Source organism: Strigops habroptila, chromosome 1, assembly GCF_004027225.2.
Source record: "Strigops habroptila isolate Jane chromosome 1, bStrHab1.2.pri, whole genome shotgun sequence".
NCBI classification, from domain to species: Eukaryota; Metazoa; Chordata; class Aves; order Psittaciformes; family Psittacidae; genus Strigops; species Strigops habroptila.
Window position 1 is genome coordinate 14,817,165 of NC_044277.2, and position 24,018 is coordinate 14,841,182.

A 24,018-nucleotide genomic window follows, 5' to 3' on the forward strand; every position below is an offset into this window, starting at 1 on the left:
TTACTTGAAAATTTTATTTTCTGCTCCTACAGTAAATAAAAGAAAGGAAGAAAAAAATAGAGTAATAATTCTTCTATCTTATATATGACCAAGAAGTTTAATTTCTGATAGAAGATTTTAACATTAATAGTGTGATCCTGATAAGCTGTTAGAAAGAATTAGAGAAAAACAAAGATGCTTTTTGCACCTTCTAAAATAACTTAGAGGAATGCTTTGATTGTTTTTCAGAAATAAGCACACACTAAAAGTGGCATTTCCCTATTTCTCTTCCAATGAGTTCTGGAGCTGAGAAATCCCCTAGGCAAGACTTTCAACTTGCTTCCTTCCACCGTGGAGCAGCAAGCGTTGCTGAGGCCTGCAGAGCCTTCCACCTCATTTAAAGAATGAGAAGACTATTATCTGGTATGATTCAGCACACACCAGACAAACTATCTCACCTTTTTCTGGCTTTTAATATTGGATTTTTTTAGCCTTTGTCCTTGAAACCATGTCCCAAACAGGTTAACCAGGCTTAGGAGTCTGATCCAGCAGTACTCACCCTTAATTGAAGTAATGTTTACACATAATAATATCCGTTTAAATCATGAAATGCCTATTGTGAAAACAATAGGCATATTCAATCACTGTATCCCAGAACAAATGTCAGAAATATTCCAGAGCTCCTATCAGAGCTTAATAGGTATAATTTTGGTAGCGATATGGTAATATACAGCAGCTTTCCCCGGATGGCTGTGTAAAACAAAGAAGTGGTTGTCAGCCTTTCAGAATCAGATGTTAATGATATTTCATGTCTTTGTTGAGTCTGTAGAAAGCAGCTACTGCACCTAAAAGGGAAATGACTTCCATACCAACCTCCCCCAGCCAAAGTCGTTCAGATTGGGAAAACTGGATGAAGTCCATATTTATACTTTGGAAAGAGGTGTGAAAGAAGATTTCAAGACAGTATTGACTGAGCTGTCTCCCAGTCTCTTTACCCGAAGTTATATCTTATCATCGTGATGAAAGTTTTTACTTCAGTATATTATGGTCTTTTTTTTTTTTTTTCTTTTCCTTTCTCTCTTTTTCTTTTTTTCAAACATATACGAGGAAAGAATGTAATGTAAGCAAAACTCCAATGTGTTTCTGGCAAATAAGGAGTGTTTTCTACATCTCGTATATTTTTGGAAGCATTTGAATCCAAAAGTAATACGTCTTCCAAATCGGGAAGAAGGCTTTTTATTAGACTGATGCCTGCACACAGCAGAAAGAGGGTTGTCTGCCCCAGCGCTGCAGCAAGCAGGGACTGGTGCTCTGTCTGAGCTAGTCTGGAGGATTGGAGTCAGTCAAAAGAAGAGTTTCTGTAGCTTTATTGCTGCAACTTCATTTTGCTGTACTACTGTATGTCTTCACTTCTGCAAACTTTCTTTCGTTTGTTTTAAGAAGAGGTTTTAATTCCAATGCAAAATCCATCCAGAAAGGAGGGCCCCTCAGCACTGTATTCCAGCTGGTGGGGATTAGCTCAGTCCTTTTACCGGATACATATCATTTTAATCTTAAGCCTTTAGACACTGTACAACATACTATTAAGTCTGTTACCAAATAAAACACTAAAAGGCTGATTCACTAAGGGTTACACACCCTTTGCAGGGAAAAAGCTAACATTTACAAAGGGATAACTGCCAAAACTCACTTAAATTTCATGTCTTTCCTATTTATTAAATTCCACATCCACCATGTGTACAGTAACTTCCTTCAGATATGCCCCTGGGAAAAGTGCAAGTCAAAGTAAAGGGGAAGTTGTCCCCCCCTAAAATGTGTCTCTAGCTCTACAGAGTGATTTATATTGATTTACATCAGAAAATCTGAAAAATGAAAGTTATGTTGTTCAGGAATAAAACGAAACCTTCCAGAAAGTGTGAATCATGTACTTCTATGATAACGAGTAATACATTTCCTATAGGAGTTAGTGGTTAGGGTATGAAACCGGAGCATTAGCAGACTAGGGGAGTCACTTGCTAATGATCTTGTGAAAGTCACTCTGACTACAGTTTCTAGCTCGGGTGCTTAAACTAAAGCAATATTGCAGCTCTTAGTTATTTGGGGAAATGTGGGTGACAGAATTGCTGGACCTTGAACCACTCACTTGGGCTCTTAATAGCAAATATCTGCCTGACTTCACTTCCTGTGGAGCTTCTTGAACGATGCTTTATCTGTCTGTCAAGAGTGAAGCAAAAAACCTCTGATATTTATAACGTGCTTTGGCTGAAGGGAGCAATCTAAATGCAAACTGTGATAGCCAGTTTATTGGCTAGCCTGTTTTTCTGACACAGGCTCAGAAGTATTTCACCACATTATTTTAGCGAGTCATTTAAAGTTAATCACCTTAGCTCATTGTGCTAAATTAGTGTCTATGCTGACGGGTCCATCTTAGGGTACAAAGATCACCTCAGGATGTCATTAGGTGTGGCACTGGCAACAGCAGTGTGAATGAAACTGCATTGATAGTCTGTGTCCTACTGTTTGAGTAACACAAATGATTTAAATTTTCTTCCAGGGGATTGGGCTGTTGTTGTTGTTTTCAGTAAGAAATAACTCATCTGTTTTGGAAAACATTGTTTAATGTATAATGGAATATTCCACTAGCACTGACAGGCAGACTTGTGCTACACCGGCCAGCCAGCCCCAGGAGCACAACTAGCCTGCAAAACTAGTGACTGGGGGTGACTGCAAAACAGGGTGTAGGCATCTCACTGATGTTGGGTTCAGTGCCCCCCTGACTGCTATTTTCCATAGTCACAGCTGTATGAAAAGAAACTGTTCCTAGGTGTGTTGGTTAGGAAAATTGAAAACCTGAATGTACGTTACAATTGTGTTTTTTGTTAGAGGATAAAATGGCATAGAGTAATAGTGTATAGAATTTACAAGGTCTTTTTGCATTCAAGATATTTGAGTAAGATAAATGCTAAAATCACCATATGTATTAAGCCCTGGGATAAAGTACTTTTAATCCTGTTGTGCAGATACAGAAGCTGAACTAGAGGCAAAGATTTTTGTCTGGGAACTGAGATAAAGATTTTTGTATCAGATAGGATTATAACTCAGAATTTTTATTAAGTAGCCCTACACTCAGACCATGCAAATCTCCCTAGCTTAATTTTATTTCAGGGGTCTTGGTGACTTCATTAAGGCCTATTTTGAAGGATCATATGATTTTTGTTAAAATGTCAGTATTCATATATTAAAGCAAAATGTTTTGAGGCCATATATTGTGGGAAAAATCTGTAAATAAAAAGTATCACTCATATGTAGCCTAAAGGCTCCAAGGACCACTAGACAATGAAAAAAGCAATCAAAACCAAAAAGTGCTTGTTTATGTAACAGTCGTGATTTTAAAGAGAATTTTGTGATTTTAGGGGATCCCACTCATGATTTTTCAGTACTTGGCAATATTTCTAGCCTGCAGTGGAGAATTTGCATCTGATGACCAAGTTTTCCTGTCACTTCACATACAGTCTTCACATTAGTCTGTTTTGGAGGATCATCAGATACAAATTCTGTTACGTGTTAACAGCATTGCCAAGCTCAAGGATTCAAAAATAATGAGCTAGTTTATTCTACATGGCAAAGCGATTAGTGAGAGAAAATGCAACAACAACAACAACCCAACAAATGCTCTTCATATTGATTCTGTTGTCTCCTCTCTGTGAGGCCTTCAACAATGTCATGGTTCAGTACCACCACTAGAACTGGCCTATTTATCTTCAGGGGTGAGAGAGATCTCTGAAGACTAACGACAAAAATATGGGCCTTGCTCTGTAGTATCCATAAGCTGTTTTAAGGGGGTGATGCAGTGAGAGGCATTTACAAACAGAGCTGGTCTGTATAGTCTTATAGCAGAAATAGGAAGAACAGCACCTGGGAACCTCCCCTGGTGTATGACTATATTTATAGAAACACCATTAGGGGGAGCTCTGTAATAGACTTAATTCCAGTGTTTTACAGCTTCCTCACCTTGAAAACCACTACCTTCACTTTTTCTTTTCAGTAGTAAACAAATAGTGTTCAATACATTAGTCTTTATGGTACTTTCATCTCTTCTTCATCACGGCTATTGAGACTGGCAGACGCTATGGTAATGAAGTAGCCATCAAGAACAATGGAGAAGAGAATGTCAGAATAAATAGGGTAAATTAAGTGGATTCTAGTATAGAAGTTGTTGTGATTAGCTGTGTGATTCTGCTGTTTTCTTTGATAGTCCAATTCAATTGCAGAGTCTTGCTGTAAGTATCTGTGGCCCGAAAGTATGGCCCATCTTGAAGAAACTTTGCCTTTATCATCAAAAATCTGCTGCTGTAGAGATCCTACTGTGAATTTCTCAGAAGCCATCCATTCAGCTGACGTCCCCTCTGCTCTGAAATGTCCTCTATTGAATCCTATTATATGAAAGAGAATGGGCTAAAGAATTAAACTTAATACGTATGTGGTACATCATGTGATATAGGATGTGGTATGGTACATCAGTCACAGAGCCAGCAGTCAGATGCATTCTTTTTTCATAATAGAAAGCCTTGCCCTTATCTTTAGAAAGACAGAGTGGTTTTTAGCTTTCTGTGAAGTGCAGAACTTAGAGATTGTGATTTGGAGAGCTCTATATGACCTGCAGTAAAGCTGGAAATAAAGAATGAGGACCCATAGCAACTTGGATTTATATTCCTAAATAAGATGCAGTGACCGATAACAACAAAATAGAGGGATAGAATTATCTCCATTTCATCTGTCTGGAGGAAGAAATTCCAGGCAAGATGTTGAGGTGCACCAGTATTTTAGCATATCATGAGCAGTGCAGAGTAATGGAAAATGTTCAGTTTTTCTAAAGGATAACCAGGGAATAATTAGTTAAGCAAAAGAAAAGTTTATCCCAAATTCCAAATAACGGTTTGGCACAGTAAAACCAAATTCATTGCTAAGATTAACTCTGTTTAAGCTACAAAATGCTTTTAGTTTTTAATTTGGCCTAATTTTCTTGTAGATCAGAATATAGCAGAGCCTAGGAATTAACTTTTCATACTTTTCTTATGCTGACTTGAGGCACTTCTTACGTACTTTTAAAAATTTACAAAATCATCCCTCCATTGCTCAAAATATGATGCGAATGAACTCTAATGAATTCATTCCCAAAGAAATAGATTCAAGTCATTGCTGTACTATTGCCAGGTTCTGTAAAACTGCCTGGCAAAAAGCATGCAAAAGCAATTCATACAACTCTGCTCTGGCCCTTTGTATAATGCCCATGTTTAAAAGAGTAAACTTCATTCTCATTTGTACCAGGACAAAGTACGAGAAATAGAGATACAATAGTGTGAATATTACCAGAACATCTTCTGACAAGCACATTTTCATCATGGTGGAGCTTCTAAGGGTTTGGGTGGCCTTCACTCTACTGATCCTGGGATATCTAGGTCCTAACTAAGAAATATGCTTCCATGAAACCCTACAAGAAACTAGTTACCAGAACCTTTAGTTTCCAAAATTTAAAAAACAGCATAAACTCTTCTACCTCATCTTTTTGCTGGGATATGAACTTGCTCACAGTGTATATTGTTTCATTTTGTTGATGTCTCTTCTGCTTTTTCTCTTGGCCATTACTACCTTCATAGAATCATAGAATCAACTAGGTCGGAAAAGTTCCTTAAGATCATGAAGTTCAACCATTACCCCAGGACTGCCAAGACCACCACTAAACCAGGTCACTAAGGGCCTCATCTACATGGTTTTTGAACGCTTCCAGGGACGGTGATTCCACCACTGCCCTGGGCAGCCTGTTCCAACACCTGACCACCCTCTCGGTGAAGAAATTTTTCCTAATATCCAATCTAAACCTCCTCTGGCACAGCTTAAGGCCATTTCCTCTTGTCCTATAACTTGCTACTTGGGACAAGAGACCAACCTCCGCCTCATTACATCCTCCTTTCAGGTATTTGTAGAGAGCGATAGGGTCTCCCCTGAGCCTTCTCTTCTCCAGACTAAACAACCCCAGTTCCCTCAGTTGTTCCTCATCACACTTGTGCTCCAGATCTTTCACCAGCCCCATTACCCTTCTGGACCCACTCCAGCACCTCAATGTCTTTCTTGTAGTGAGGGGCCCAGAACTGAACATAGTATTCGAGGTGGGGCCTCACCAGTACTGAGTATAGGGGGATGATCACTGCCCTGGCCCTGCTGGACACACTGTTGCTGGTACAGGCCAGTGCTTCATCACATTGTTTGCAAGGCTAGATCATGAGCTCCTTGCGGCAGGGAATATGTCTTTCTCTATTTATATTTTAGTTCCTAAGAGAGCCCATGGATGTCACACAAAAGCAATGATGAATATTACAGGAGTACTAAAGTACTTTTTGTGTTCTGAAAAGAATGAAATGAAATTAATGAAAGTATATAGGTCCTGAAACTGAGCCAGTCATGATTCTTCTTCCATACTGTTGGAACCAATAACCACCAGAGAAGAAAGACACAGGGAGTGATGGAAAGCAAGAACTGATGCAGTTGGAAGTAGCATGCCTCAGGACACACTGCCTGTGTATGTCACCAGCACTGACCACTGAGAAGCATGCTGAAAAGTATTAAACAGGCATTAGTTTAAATGCTGACCCAGAAGCTAGAAGACATGAGAGAAGGATGTGATGATGAAAACTTCAGGGGCTGTGGGTAATAGGTGAGGGCAGCTCAAACTGAATTAGGATGTAAGAGAGAGCTGGATACGGTAACTTCTTGAGATATCCACCATCAGTTGTTGTCAGTAAGGAATTTGTGACCAGCAGAATTGGAAGGGCATTTTGGAAGATGCATGGTGCTCCTGCCAGAGTTAGTCTCTCAAAGCCCTCACTTTAGGGATCTGCCTTAAGTCTTGCAAGGTAGGCATGACAATCTGTGGAAAAGGTCTGACACAAATACATTTGCAAAATTCAGTAGCTATTAACTACAAAAAAAAAAGCAAAATAATTTTCATGCCTTTTGCATCTATCCAAAACACACTTGAGGGTTTTGAATATCTTTTTCTATTCCAATTCCAGATTCTTTTAGGAAGACCTCTGAACTGCTTGATTATAATTGATTGGTTCCTTATATAGTTTGTGGTAAAGGGTTTCATGACTAAATGATCCCTAAAGTTAATAGAAATCCCTGTTTCTCCAACTTTTTCCTGTTGCTGTCTGCTGCCAATCAAAAGTCTTGAATCCATGTTGATTTAGCTCCAACTATGAGAACATTTTGAAGTTAAAATTTAAAAGAAATTAGCTTATGCCACAAGACGTGGCAAGTGGAATCTCCAAATACTCATATCTTGGTCACCAGCATAAGCTCTGGAAACAGGATTCCAGAAAAAGACAGAAGATGTATGCAGGCTAGAATTTAGTTGCTGATACAGTGTAAATTGCAGCAGATGAAAGAGACAAAAAGAGAAGGCTGCAATGTTGTGAAACTATTATGGCAAACTGTCTTTTCCTCTTTGAGGAATGAGAGAGGAACAAATACTGCACAAGTGTAATCAACATTGTCCAAGAAGTGAGGTACTCACTTTGAGGAGAAAAAAAAAATTACTGCAACAAAATTCCTATAGAACCCTTGAGTGGAAACTAAAATTGCCGTGATGTCCACTCTAACTGCTTAGAGTGGACACCTGGGAGATCTACCTGGGAGATTTCCACTCCATGGAATGGGAGGGAAGGTTGGTTTTATGTGCCCTTATACTATATACAACAAATATGGATTCTGTTGTATAAAGATCATAACACTTGTTCCAAAAATAAAACAGCCTTTGAGGTAGTTATGGGAACAACTCTGCAAAACTATTTTATAGGAGATATACTGACCTAGTTAGAAAGATCCTTTCACTAGGTTTTGAAAATATGGCCAGAGATTTTGTGAACATAAGCAATTAATTCAATTAAAGCAGTGGTTAAACATCTTTATTTTCGTGGAATGCGACATAAGATTTTTGTGGGATTCATAGTTGGTCTAAATCTCACGTTCCATACTGCATGCAAATGGGTTTCTTTTGCATATGATTTGCAAATGGCATAACTGTTATGTGTAGACATGCTTAAAAATTCACCACTACTAACATTCCTTCTAGACTGTAAAAAACCCAAAAAATTTCAACCACAGTTGTCTCATCAGTGTTAGTTTAAAATTCAGCACTTTGTACAGGCAGTAGAGAAACTGTTTCCAGGAACATTTTTGCTGAGATAAATGTATAAACTTCTCTAATTAATTGCCCAAAGACTTTCTTGAATTTCAAATATTTTTGAAAAATATGTCCATCAAAAAATGTGAAACAATATTGGTGAGAATTTGAAATAATTTGATCTGATCCATATATTAATATTTTCTAACAAATTTTAAAGACTTAAATTTTCAGAAAATACTAGCCAAGCTCTGAATAGTCTTGTAGTGATTAATCCAATAAGTAAAGTTATTTGTTTTATAACAAATTGAAAATGCAGAAATTTCTCATGATTCCACAAGACTGTTTCTTCTAATTTCTGAAATCACACTGTTCACTGATATGCTCACTTTTTAAAGACAATCATAGTTGTAATAAATGTAATGAAATTTGTCAGCAACCTTGTTATATCAGTAAAAATATATGTTCTTTGACCAAGCCACTAGTCCCATTCATTTTTAACTTAGAATGTCAAATTAAGAGGGCATTGTGGGCTGGGAAGAATATGTTTTCCATGTAGAGATTATTTTTATAACACAGTGTTTATTGCTTGAATAAAATAACTCAAAAGCATTTCACAAAATGGAATTTCAAAGTTTTGTCTTCTCTACTCCTTGCGTGTGAAGCAGCAAAAAGCCTGTATGTCTACTTTGCCATTCCACTGCACCCTCACTTACGGTAAATGAATCAAGAAAACTTTGAATGTCAGCAAAGCTTCAGAGGAGTTGATAGCTGTTGTATTCCATTTCTCATAGATGCAGGCAGTGGGATCCTGACTTTAAGAATTGTTTGACCTTTGGTCTCTATGTGGCTTTCTTTCTCTATGTTCCCTTTCTTTAAGGATTTCAGAGAGGAGTCTTCTGAATAATTTGATGGGGTAGAGAGATATCAAACCAAGCTTTTTGCTTCATTATGATCAGAAAGGTTTGATGTGTTATTGATTGGTTTTATACGGGATTTGGTGGAAAGTGTGCGGTTCACTCTGCCAAAGGCACAAGACCAGATGGCTCTCAGATCATGTTAGGCATGGTTGGCTGAAAATAACTTTGCTTCCTTCTTGGGTTTCGCAGGCACGTTCCTAACTTCCAGTGAAAAAAGTCCAGGGCTGTGTAGTATCAAGGACTTCACTCACTCATACTTACTCTCACTGAAAAATACTCTGTTGTGCAAGAGGTCTCATAAAAATGCACTGGACTGAAATCTCTAAGAAAAAAGTCTGGATGTGGATGGATGGATGGATGGACGGATGGATGGATAGAGGTACTGATAAAGACAGACTGCTAGAAGCCAGGTCTGGAGTGATTTTGACATTGCTTTAATTTCCTGTCCTGAGCTGAACAGTCTCTCCCTTTTCTTTCTCCTTTTGTCCCAAGTATCTCACATACATGGATTTTACATCAAGGTAATTGGCTTTGGTGGCCTAAGCCCCCTGATGTCTGCAAATTCTGTTCAAGATTTATGAGGTTGCAACTAAGATTAGAAACTGTATTCAAGAACAGCATATATCATGCAGAGATATGAATGGATTCATTTCTCAAGAAAATTAAATGACTGAATTGAAAATGTTTTCTTCCACTACTACAGTAATAGAGGAAGGGGGTTGGTGTGCTCATTCAAAATTATGGCCTCTGAATCAAATTTTTAATACATTTTTCAATACATGATAATTTTATCTGTCATCACTATCAAATAGCCTTAATGTTATTCACTTAACATCATTCAAGAAACAACTTAACTAATGTCTCCGACAGAGAATTCATCTTCTGTTATTTCTCCAGCTGTATTTTCCTTCTTACAATCCCCAAAATGTCTCTAACGCTGACTCCTCCTACTAAATTACAATATCCAAACAATTTAAATTAGTATGTCATGAGATTGGAGTCGTTTTGTGTTTGACCTAATTATTAAAATTACTTTCTGAGAACTAATGGCATAATTACTCTTATAATTAGTAAAATAAAGAACCTGTAACTGCTCAGACTGGGAGCAGCTGATATGATCAAGCTTTAAATTGAAAAAATCCAAAATTTTCTTGCCCATCGTCTGTAGCTCAGTACATTTCAAAGGGAAGGCTGATACATGCCTGCAATGACTATGTTTAAACAATTAAATCTTGTCTCCACCTTAGCATTTGATTCATTACTCACTGATGAACCTTTGTCCCTACTTGCCTATTACTGGGAAAACATACAGCAGCGTCTACTATAGATACCAAAACATACTTGCCACGGCACTAGCGATACTGTCCTGTGATAAAACAGGTATGGTAGGCTAAGTGAAACTGAAAAAAGGGCTGGAGTTAGAGGCTGACCTTCATCAGGCAGAGCTGGCAGCCTGGGGCTACTGCCTGCAAAGCTCATTGCCCAGTGGAATCCTTGGGCATCCACATCAGGCATCACTTCCCAGCAGCCCAAATTGCTGTCATGAATATGCTATGTGACTGTTCTGGGGACAGAGGGGGTAAACCTGGGATGAGGAGAATTAGGAATCTTTGATGGTTACTCTTTTATTCTCACCCTTTCTCCTCTTACTTCCTCTGCCATCAGAGGGAGAAGGCCGCCCACCTTTCTGGTGCCCACTAGGACCTTGTTGCATGAGCAGACCCTGGATGCACAGTTTGGGATAGGATCTATGTATATAGACTGGACATTATGCCATTTTGTACAGTTTCCCTGCTGAGAAAATATATCACTCATATTTGGTTGGTTTGACTATGGACGTCATAGGCATGGTTGTCTCTCAGATTAGGCAGACCTCCTAAGGAAAAGTACATTTCCATTTTACTTACTGTGTCTTACACCCGTTCTAGAAGACTTTTCATGTTTATTGATAGTATAATGCAATATGCAGACTTTTTTATTATTGGATGAATGGTGGAACCCCCTGCCGGCTGGATTGCATTTCTAATCTATTTATTTTGTTAAGTAATTCATCAGTGAAAGGTGTATACCTCTCATTTTGATGCTAGAATTCCCAAGAGCTTCAAGCGGATGGCATTGTGTTTTGCAGTAATTTTCTATTGATTTGCAGCCCTGAAATGCCAGAAAATGTATTTTGAATATTCAGTTATATTTCAGCAGGAAAAAAGAACCCTAAGCCATTGCATCAGTGGTCAATTAGAGTAAACAGAATATCTGCTCATGAAAAATTTGCCATGTTAATATTTTGGGCTCAATATTCACTTATCATGAAAGTTATGTGCATCTTTGCTTTGAACACATGTGGCCAGAAAAATTCGTAATGAATGACACAGAATTATGCTGTGCCCTAAAAAGTATCCTGAACATTTTGATTTGTACATAAATATTCAAGTATCAGCAACAGAGGTTGTGACACCATGCAAAAAGGGTATAAATTCCCCAAACAAGAGAGTGAAAATTCTGTAAATAAAGTCTTTTCTGTTAATAATACAGAAATCATTTTCCGAAAAAGTGTATATAACTCAAAATGGTCTTGGATCCTCCTAAATGCAGAGTACAGTTTTTTCTCCTATAGCTGGTTTCAGTCAAATATAAAATGACCGACAAACACAGAGAGCAAAATTAAAGCCTTGTGCCTAATGAGACATTTTACCCACGTTATCATATAAAGAATAAATAACAAATGTACAAATAAGTTGCTAATTTGCATTTTCTTTTCATACTGGTGTCCCGAATAAGACATAAAAAGTACTTCTCAAAATTCAAATTACAAAGGAATTGTTACCCTAATTAATAATTAAAATACTTTCTACATCCAAAACATGCAACAGAAGATGTTGAGGCCTGCACCACCATAAACAGAAGTGAAATTCTCTTACACACAAAAGCTAAGAAGGGCTGCCATGAGACTGAACAAAGATGAGAGCCTCCAGACTATTTAAAGACATCAGTATTTCAACAGACAGGACAGGGTAGGTGGTTCTCCACCACAGAGCAAGGCAGTGACTGGAAAAGCAGCCAGAATCTGGGTTTCCTTCCTTCCTAGGGTCTCTGTTGCCGTCACAAGAGCAATCTGCCCTAAAGAACTATTTACGGTCCTCGCTAATGGGTCATCCTTTGCTGCGGGGCCTCAGATCTCGACCACATGTGGCTACTAAAATTTGGAAAGATATGGAAAAATGTGCACAAATATAGCTCCCTGATCTGTACCATGGAATTCTGTTAATTTTAGCCTTTATTGATAAAACAGTTCATTTCTGAGATGAGGACAGGCCATTCAATAAAATGGCCTGAATCCAGCCATTGCAAGGTTGATATCTCTGACACATTTTCCTTAATTTACTGTGTATATGACATATAAATATTAGAAATAGAAAATATGACTGAAATAAATACTAAATTTCTACACACTGTGAAATTTGTACTTTTTAGGAGCAAATTAAAATGGAGACATACCTGGAAAAACCTTTGTCTTACTTGCTGTTGTGCTTAACACCTTGGGCATAATTTTTTTTGCTGCATTAAGCCACATTAAAATCACACATAAATCTGTAATCATACAATACAGTTGTAAACTTAAAAAGTACCAGTTTTATTTCATGTTGTCATGTACTGTTAAAAATGACCATGGTTATTAGGTGTTGGATCATAGCACATTGCAGGGTCCAAGGAGAATATGCTTGGGACTTCGGTATAGCATTAGCTTATCAGAGACATGCACAGCTGTTTTCACTAAGAAGGTAACCCTTAAAGCCATGCATGGAAATAGAACTTAATAAGCAAAATAAAACAAAAACTACAGCATTCTCATTTTTAAAACAAAATCCTGGTAGCCTTTTCAAGAGGCCATCAAAGCTATAGGTACTCCTTTTTAAACTATCATTGAACTTTAGACTATTAATTAAGATCAATCTTACTGATTGCAGTAATAAAGAAAAAGGAAGACAAACAGCACTTAAATAACAGTGCTTCCGACTTCCAGCTGGAGTAATAAATATATATAAACAGCATATTAAAACTGCGGATACTGGAGATGTGCTGATGTCAGATAATGCTTCAGACCTACTCCTTCGAGAACTTGCTGGGGAGGTTAGGAAATCTGCCACTGCCCACCCTGCTCCATGCCACCTCCACTTTCTGCTCCAGGCTATACATGTCCAGGAATATGTTTCCCAAAAGACTTGTGGGTTTAAGCTTTAAACAAGTTTTAAGCAATTGTTATACTAAAAGTATGTAGAAACCATGCTTTTGAGGTTCACCAGTAATAAGAAGGATTAAGTGAGCTTTTGTAACTAGGATAATCATGTTTGTTTTACGTGGTCTTTTTACAGCATCTTTCCCTTGACAGCTGAACGCTTCCAATGATTTAAAATGGATCTCATATTTCCTTTCCTTCCTATCCTCTTTCATTTTCAACAAAGAACTCCCTTGTTGTTTCTGTTCCTGTTTCACTCTGCGTGTGAGGGAGTGAAAATGCTGTGTGCCTCAAACCTGTCAGAAAAGTTCATGTCATCAAAAGGAGTTTGACATTTTGATCCCAAAGTGACTGCATCTCCAGTCATGTCTTGCAGGAAGGAGGCCCGTTTTCTGTGACCAGCTCCTGCACATCTCCAGCACTCAGGGTATTCCTTCTGTTCCTCTAAAATGGAATTTAGAACAGGTCTCCTGGGGAAACAAGTCACAGAAAGGAGATCTACCCTAGGCGCCCTGAGCTATGCACAAGGAATGCTTGGGTATCTGCCTCAACAATGCTTCCAGCTTCCCATGTGCGACCCCATTAGGTAAAAGATATTATGACCCATGTGATGGCCAAATACAGTAGCACCATTTGCCTCCAAGGGAGCCAAAGAGCTGCTGACACTAACAAAGGGTGGTAGGGAAAAGTGGGCTGGAGAGAAGAGCTGGAGAGAACTACTGACAGTTCTCCTTCCAGGTGTTATTCATGAGAAAATCAGTAGTGGCTTCAGGTATATCACACCCTATTTGCACCCAGTGAAATTCATTGAGAAGTAATTTACATTTTAAACTCAGTAGCTTGTTTCTTCTTCAGGCTGCAGATTAGAATTTTTGAGGTTATCAAACCAAATCTTGTTGGTTATAAAAATATTCTCTTTCATAAGACTAGGGAAGAAATCATCTGTTTCCAAATGGAAAATTTTTGTAATGGTAGGAGAGATTGTTCAGAGCATCAGATAAACAAAAGGGTTAAAAATATGAAAGAATTGTCTGAAAGGGAAAGAAAATTAAAGGCAGGGGATTCAGACAGAGAGTGGGGCACAGTTCTGCTCTCTCCACCCTCTGGGCATGAAGGACTGTAGGCAGCAAAGGTTTATGCTGCTGTATGTCTCACTGCTCCCCTTTCTCCCTCAAATCAGAATGATTTCTTGGGTACTATTTCTCCTTTCCTTCTCCAGGAGGGTTGTCTGAAAACCACACAAGGCAGAGATTTTATGGGAGCTTGTTGGTTACTTAGAGCTCCCACAGGGCTTAAAGAACTGAAAGCTTCCAGATATGGCTTAGCATGTAGGATGAGTTTAGCATCACTGTGAATGGTTTCTGAGTATTCTTATCAAACACACCCTGGCAGGTCTCATATGCTGCAGCAGCCAGAGCAGCAGAATAGCTATCGTATGGTTCTGCATGGGTGGGACTAGAAACAGAGCTTTTTGACTCTAACTTTTCCCTTATGAATTTGTTTTAGTTTTGTATGCAGAAAATCATGTTTAAAAAGTGAGTATATTTAATTATAGATGTACTCAACCAAGACCTAATCGACAGTTTTGCAGACAGGACACTTCCACCTCAATATTTAAAGTACACTAAATAAATGTACAATTTGCTTCCAGTACTTCAAAACCTGTTGACTGTTTAAAATGTGCCTTTCTCACTCATACACATGGAGTTTGGTATTAGCTATCATGCGTTTAAAAATATGCTTTCCCCCCAGTATCAGACAGGCTGCATAGATGGCTCTGACTGTACTCAAGTTTGCCAGGAACTGAAGGTCTGGGCGGTTGAACTTTCCTCCCAATCCACGTGGAGAGCAAATCCCATCTTCCCAATGGAAGGATCAGGCACAAATTCCATAAGCACAAACTCACGAATACCCTGTGCAGAAATAATCCACAGAGAGGGCTGTTTGGCTCTTGCTGCATTCTTAGCTGGTCAATCACAATAGCGCCAAAGATTTCTTGCCAACTCTCACACACTTCCCTGACACAGCTTCTTTCACATTGTTGCTCATTTTCCTCTTATCTGCTATCTAAAAAACCTTAAGGAAACTCACAGAAGGGAAAAAAACCCCTCTATATTTATTTAAATAACATTAAAGCAATGGTGGAAAATGCCAAGTCTGCACTGCAACATAAGCAACGCAAGTGACTTTAAGGCCGCCAGGGAAACCTCAGCAGTTCTTCAGCTCTCTCATGGCATCCATCCCAAACTCACTGTGACTTACCCCTCTTTTTCTAGCTCCTCAGCCATCCTCTGTAATAGTACCAGAGGATCAGAGAAAAGTCTAACTAAATGTATATTTTAAACATATTTTTATAGACCTGTTCATTCACATTTAAATATTATTCCAAGTAGCAGCTGAATTATCCTTGACTGCTTTCCATCTTATGATCACCCCATCCTTTACAGGCAGAAAAAGGCATTAGTTCAGAAGGTTTCTTCTATCAATTTGAGACTGGATTGCCTTTATTCGGTTTCCTATTATGCCAGAAAAGTTCCTTTGAAACCTGTGGTGCAAACCTGATTTAACCTGGCATGAGAGTTCTTGGGAGATACCTCTGATGGTCAGAGCTCTTTCTCTGGCCCCTTGCAAGCGCCAGTCATCTCACCTCAGGTATTTGTCCACTTGGCTGTCCTTCTCCTCAGACTGAGGTGGCAGAGGAAGCTCGGCCCGAATGGTGTCCCACGTGTCTGCGGCGGGTCCACCAAAGTGCATTTCAGGGTGTCAGAGCACTCCCGTACAGTGATGATGAAGATAGAAAGGGCGGGCCCAGAAGGTCAGAAGATGTGATCATCGCAGTCTATAAGCCATGCACACAAAGCTCTAAGCGTCCCAACCCATGCATCGACTCTTGCTCCTGGAATGAATGGCCCCTTCAGGGAATAATGCTGTGTAAAGGAGGGATATAAAGTGTGCAGGATCTGGGCTGGCCAGGACATGGACTTGTAATATAGATGCTTTTGCAACATTTATATATGCCTGTTTTCTTGCCAGCTCTGCAGACTGCCAGAATTTTGCCCTAAACATTTAATGAAACCATTGAGATTTATAATCAGAAAAAGCAGAAAAGAATATAGGAAAGGGAGGAGGGAAGAGGAAGAGAGAAAACTGTACAAAAGGCATCTGATTAAACCAGTGATAATTACTGATCTTGTTCCTCTCTGAGCCAGGATCACACTTCAAAATAAAAAGTGGAAGATAATTTTGTTAATAATTTTAATCAGCTTCCTTTTCATGAAGGATCAGAGAACACTAATAGGCGGTTTTCCAAAAGACAGATGATTTGTAACACCATCAACTCAATAACTGAAACAAGAGACCTATTCTCTCTCCCATTTGTCTGAAGTAACGGGTTCCTCCAGACGAGGAACAATAGACAGAGATTGAAAAGCCTTGATTTGACCTAAATGAAAGATATTCTTCTCTAGCAGATGCTTTATCCTGTAGTTTATTTTTCTCTCTCTGCCCAATGGGCTATACAACCAAGTTGTCCTGTTTGTTTTCAGTCTTTGTTCCCCTTCCTGATACCAGGTTGAAGCCTGGCTGACTTAAGTAGTTCAGGGTATTCTTTGGGAGGAATTTACTCACGTTTCCTTGGCAACAGGAACCACAAGAAGCTCAGAAAGGCAAATTTTTGAGCGAGGCTTTTTGTTTTCCTTTTAGCTGTTCTCACATAGGCATGAAGGAGAGAGGAGCTGGTTAGGTTCAGATTAATCAGGTAAGTTGCAGAGAAAGGATGGGGGTAATAGTTGTCTCATTTCTGAATCTGGCAAACAATGTAAAGCTGCCACTGCTGTTAATGTCCCTGCTGTTTGCCTCCCAAGTATCCCAATAATCTGTATACCTAACAAGATTTAAAAAAAAAGAATAATTACTGTGTGATCTGCATGATTTGATTTAACTTTGATATAGGAAATAATGCCCCCTATTTTTGAAGGCTACATGCCTTATATTAGTGGGCCTTTCTATATAATTGCTTCCTGCCACTGTTTTCTTTTACTGAGAAAAGTCATATAATGCCGTTGCAGATGTGCTACCAGCTTGGAGTAAACATGGTGCTCTAAATCATGTGTAGTACAATAAATCATATGCCTGCCATTACTTTAATGCTTTGCAAATCTTTGCATTTGTTTTTCTCTGGAGTTGGAGGAAACACAGTTAGGAAGCAGTGTTGTGAAATCCTGAAGAATTCCATTGTCAGTAGAGCTGCTTGAGAAATTACACTCCTCTTTCAGAATAATTCAGTATGAAAGGAAACATTTTGTTTAAATTTTGTTACAAAGAGTTTTCATTGAAAACCTCAATGTTCAGTTTTCTCGTTGAAAGTCCCCAAATGAAAAACATTTTTCTTTCACCTAATTTTTCAATGCAGACACCTTGGCCCCTAAAAAAAAAACCACCACAAAACCAAACACACACACACGCCCCCCAACTTCAAAATAATCAACCAAAGGTAGCTTTTATTTGTAAAAAGGGTTTCCCCTCTGTGTCTTCACTGCCGCCACCCCAGTAATTTCTCCATTTTCTTCTACAGTAAATTTTGGAAAACAATGTTGTTCTGGTTACTAAAGGCAGTGTGGAATATTAGATGTTATTCTCCTCTTTCAGCCATATGCAAGGGTGGTTTTTCTTTCAGGTTCCAATAGATAATGCTTCTTTTTGGGGGGAGGACATTGTAAACTTTCTGAAACAAAATCCTTTTGTGTAAACTTTCCATCACTGGTATCAGCCAGAGGCAGGTTTTTGGGTTAGCATTAAAAGCATGAACAAAATTTCATCCATCTTTCTAGAGGTTTTCAGAGTTTACAAGCAGAACAAAAATAAAATAATAAACTATGCCAGCTTCTCCTTTAAATTCTCATCAGACATATTTTATGTGACACTGAGGCAAAACTTTGGGTTTACAGAATGCAGTCTGTGCTTTTCCAGCTCTCAGTGCAAGGACTGGGAGACAAAATCCCTGTTTCTTCTTGCCTCCTCAGAAGCTGATTGTTTTCACCTCGTGTGAATTCTTCAGTGTTTGAAAAGGCTTGCTAATACTATTTTATCATAAAACTGATGAACAGGTTAACTGACTCATGCCTTGCAGAGCATTCCACCATCAAGTATACTTCTGAGAGCATGCTGCTTCTGGCATTGCCACTCTTGCTATGGGTACGGAGAGGCGAGCTGCACAATTATTAGGAAAGATTGCACCATGAATTTAGTGTGTGACTAATAATAGCAGGCAATTGCTGTTATGTAATTGCTATTTTTTTATTTTACTAGTGATCTTTTATCCAAATGCAAAAATTGGCATATTTTGTAGTTGCTGAGACATAAATTGATTATAACTCATTCAGCAGTAGAGATCACTTAGATGATGCCCATATGCGCATATAGAAAAAGTTTTTATTCAGAACCCTGCTCTGGTAGTTTTTGCTGGACTTAAAAACTGAACTGCCTCAGGTTCAGAGCCTGATGTATCCTATTAAGGACACTCAACTAAAGAGAATACTTATCGTTGACACAGGGGCTTAACAAGTTAATGAATTAGTCTGTAATACCTTCTCTTTCTAAGGGCCGGTTCAAGTTTTGCTGCTGTTACTTTGATTAGCACTATCTCCTCTGGTGCTGAGCCAGGCAATTCTGTATATTGACTGTGCTGGCATTTCTTACTGCTATGAGAGAAGCAGAGAAAAAATCCTGCCCTATAAAGTTTGTATCAATCCAAAAAGTAAAATCGTAAACATAGCCAAAAAAGCTGTATTCTGAAAGGAAAAATAGGGTTGTTAATGGTGTGGAACAACTGATGCTGTATCCAGCCCATCTTTCTTCCTTTAAATATATAATATTGCTAGTGTAAGTTGTTGAATATACTTTATATCAGCGATAGTCATCTGAAACTGGGTCATTTCATGCCATTATTGATATTATAAACCATGGTGGTTTATGTTATTAACTGCCCTCTGTTTACCTCAAGTTGTTAATCAGAGAGCTAGCCGTTAAGGGCTGGCAACACATGATTTCTCTAGCATTATTGCTAACATTTCTGCTGCAGTCAGGAGGGTTTTTCTGGCTTAGCTCAGCAATGAGGAAGTCTGTAGCTGATCAAATGTGCTCTTGCATGCAAGTGTCACCGCAACTGATGGGAATTAATATGAAAGGCAAAATCTAATACAGAAAACGTTACTTTAAACCCACTCTTCAATTCAATACAAATATTGGAAAGGAAAACAGGATTCTAGAATACACAGCTCTGATTGTGACTGACCTACTCACAATTATAAATGGCAAGCTGGGAGATATCCCATTCTGCCTCACTTGAATTGTCATCTTTAATTAAAGAAGTTCTATGTCATGGATGACATTTCTCAGAGAACTGTCTCTCAGAGTCTTGAGGAAGGGAGGGAGAGGAAGACTGTGAGCAGTGTTTTGGCTGTCTATTTGCTGTTTTCCCTGTACAGATTTAAGTGGTCAATGTTGCAGCATTTAGAGATTGGCCCAAGAAATTCTTTTGGGCATTAGCTGATTTTAGCTCCAAGACTAGGATTTTGTGAATGCTTTAAGTAGACTTCCACTTAGGAGGCAGCCTGTGCCTTGTACTGCTACTCTGAAAGACATTCATACTGGTCCTGAGTTCCGGATGTTATTGAGAGATTTTGTATTTAGTTGCTGGTAGGTAATGTAGTGTTATGTCCATTTTTCAAAAGGAACTTGGGCTCTACAAACCAGCATTTAATAAAATATTTGTCTGGAGTTCTGTTTAGCAACATTTCAAGTGCCTAAATTCAGTAGCGTTTTTTAAGAAACCCCGATTAATGTTTGGAGATATCTTTGGCATATAAAGTTTCAGTGGAAATGCTATAATGAGTCTAAAACTGTGCTCCTGGTCATGTTTGGTCGGGTCCTTACCTTCACTGCAGTGATTTCTTACCTCCTGCCAAAGGCTTTTTTTGAAGTTCAGAAAAGAAAAATGTGTTTATTTTAGTCTCGCAGTGCTGAATATGCCCAGAGCTAGACTGGTTTACTCAAGTCAGGTAAGGCAGTGGTGGTGCCTGCTGTCACATCCATGAACCAGTGATCAGATGAGTCACCTGCAGTCTCAGTTCCTTGGAGCCGTGCTGGACTGAGGGGACCTCCAGACACATCACCCATGAACCTACCTCCCTTAGCACAGGTGAAGTAGAGTCCAACTCTCCTGTTGAATGTGGGCCATTATACAGGAATGCATTTGGCATGAACATTCACAAAACAAATGACAGAGATATAAGGAACCCGCCCCAGGTGCCCCCTTGCCTCTGAACTCTTCTTTTTCTTTATTATTAATTAAAATACTAAACAAACTTCAAAACTAAAAAAACCCACCCTTTTTTATCTGCATTGAAGATGGAGGAATCCCATTTCACCAGCCAATCCATGTGAGTAAAATTTTCTTTAAGAAATCAGTCAAGTCTCTATCTGAAACAAGATGAGGGAAGACAGCGGAATATGATCGTGGTACCTGAAGTAAAACATTACCCTGTGAAGAACCTCGGCTTCTTCCCACAAGAGATGTGATCAATGCCAGTGTAACACCATACTCTTCTCATGCTTTGAGGAAGAGATGGCTGGATTCTAAGAGCATGGACCCTTGGTCTAACTTTGGTTCAGCTTGCAAACAACTTGCAAACAACAACAAACTTACACTTTGTGTTGCTGCTAGGTGATGTTGTGAGTGCAGCGAAGGAGCACAAGGGTGATTAAGGGATGGAAGCATCCGTCATATGAGGAGAAGCTGAGAGAGCTGGGACGACACAGCATTGAGAAAAGAAGGCTCAGGGGATCTTACCAACGTATACAAACACCTGATCGGGGTGTAGGCAGGGTAAAGATGGAACCAAGCTCTTTTCAATGATGCTTAGTGACAGAGCAAGAGGTAATATGGAAGAGCTGAAATAAAACCAAGAAATTCCATTTAAACTTAAGAAAAATCTTTTTGCTGTGAAGGTCATTGAACACAGGACCAGGTTGTCCAGAGAGATTGTGAAGGTGTTCAGAAGCCATCTGGACAAGGTCCATGAGCACTCTGCTCCAGCTGCACTGCCCTGAGCAGGGGCAGCTGGACTAGGTGATCTCCAGAGGTACTTGCCAGCTTCAAAGATTCTATAATTCTATCATATCAAAATACGATCCTATGATATAAATTCTTATTTGCGATTATTTTACAAGAAATTGTATGCTATCTCACAATAAAACAAATATAGATAGGTTTTCTTTCCTGGAGATTCCTCTCAATGTTTATGTATTTACAGATGCTCTATTTACAGTTACATTTTATTTAATTATAATTATTATATAATTTATACACAGCTGCACATATTTACAAATATTTAAACATATGAAAACGCAGCATAAAATTAGTCTTCAGCTAATAGAAGTTTTCTAAAATTTTTATATCATTCATTTACCAGTCCTTTAAAAACAGAATTTCAAATAAAATAGAACATTGAGTCCCCTGTGAAGGAACCTCTTTTATGCTTCATCTGCCTTTTCTTCTTCATTCTTAACCTTTGGTCTCCCAATCCCCCCAGAGGCTTTGACTTCCATGACCTGCGTTTTCCCAATTCATCTGTAAGTTTTACCTTCTTGACTGGGTTACTGCATTTTACCCCACATGTAGACTTTACTGAAGAATTTGGATTATAGCTGACAATATTTAATCATAAACTGGCATTAGAGGAAAAAGTGAATACATAATTTTGGTCTCAGAACTAAATAGTGGTAGGGAATCAAAATAGTGAACATTCTGTTCAAAGGGCAAATCTTTAATCCTTGCACACATTTTTGGAGGGCAAAAGTGGTCACCCTCCTACTCCTCTGTATGTAAGGAGCAACTGCATTGCAGAGCCAGTGTGATAAAACCCCTTGTCAATGTTTGGCCTTGCGCTGCTGCCAGTGCCTTGGGTTGTCTTGATCTCAGGGGTTTTGACATTGCAGTTTCTCTTTAACTGGAAGCACATACAACTGCACCGCAGCCTGTGCAGAAAAAATTTGATAAGGTCGGGTTTTTTTCCCTGTCCTTTTTTTTCCCCTTCCTTTTATAGGCAGTGGCAGTAAAGCCTTGAATAAACAGCTCAGGAAGAGGCCCATAGGGTACTGATGATGATATTTTGTTTTCTCCATTTATTAATCTTCCCTGCTTTCATAGGGTTTTAGAACTCAAATGATTTTGCTTCATAGCTGAATTGGGTTTCCCACTATATTACAGCACTAGTTAAACACTTTTTACTCAATTGCGAAGGTGAGTATCTCCAGAGAGGACGCCTTTAACACCGGAGCGGGGGGAAAGCACAGCGTCCCGGAGCCTCAGTCGGAGCGGCAAAAGCGACCGAGGGAGCCCCAATCCTCGACAGGACCTTGCCCAGGAGCCGGCAGCTCAGCTGACGCGAGCAGCTGACTCACAGGGGGCGGCGCCAGGAGTGACGGTGGCAGATTCAAAGGGTCATCATCGACCACTAACGATCAATTGGCCGAGGTATCTCCAGACGAGGACGCCTTTAACACCGGGAGCGGGGGGAAGCACAGTCGTCCCGGAGCCTCAGTTCGGAGCGGCACAGAGCGACCGAGGGAGCTCAAAGTCCTCGACAGGACTTGCCAGGAGCCGGGCAGCTCAGCTGATGCGAGCAGCTGACTCACAGGGGGCGGCGCCAGGAGTGACGGCACCAGCCCTCAGTGGGGAAAAACCCATCCCAGGGAGCGCGAGCGACCAGGGCGTGGACGTCAGTCAGGGCGTGGCGCGGCAGTTTGCCGCGGCAGTTTTGCGCGGGCAGCGAGCGGGATGGTGAGCACTCGCCGCAGGACCAGGGCCCGCTCTGGGAGCTCTGCCCCGGCGGTGGGCAGCGTAGGCACCCAGACAGAGCCGATGAGAGGGGAGGTTGCGGCGCAGACCTCGGAGTGTAGAAAGTGCCTCGACTGGTCTCTGAGGCGAGGGTGCACAATGGACAGGGCTGCCACTCAGTGCGCCCTGGCTGGAGGTCCTCCTGCAGCAGGTGGCTGAGCTGCGGGAGGCTGTTGGAGAGCTAAAAGATGCCAGGGAAGCTAAGAGGAAGCTGGGCTTGCTTGCTCCAGGCCCAAACTGCGGCAGGGGCTGGCAAACGTCTAGCACTGCTCTATAAGGAAAGAAGGCAGGGCAGCAACCAGGAAGCTGGGAATTAGTCACGAGAAAAACGAACAAAAAAAGGAGGAAGAGGACAATTAACGACAAGGGCTTCCTCCTAAATCTGATGTCCCCACCCAGAACCGCTTCGCGGTTCTGCAGGGGGCTAATGAGAAAGCACCCACCACAACCTAATGAGCCACCCTGCTGATGCACCAGTAAAGAGGATCGCTACTGGTGCCTCCAGGAAAAAGCGCAGCGTCATAGTAGTAGGGGACTCTACTTTTGAAAGGCACAGAGGCACTCATCTGCCGGCCTGATCCAGTCTCGAGGGAGGTGTGTTGCCTGCCAGGGGCTCAGATCAGGGATGTTGGCTGAGAGGCTGCCTGCTCTAGTAAGTCCTGCTGACTATTACCCCCTTCTAGTGTCCATGTGGGTGCTAGAGATATAGATAGCAGTAGCCTGGAAAAACATTAAGAAGGACTACAGAGCCCTGGGAGAGGTGGTTAGGGGCTCTGGAGCTCAGATAGTTTTTTCATCGATTCTC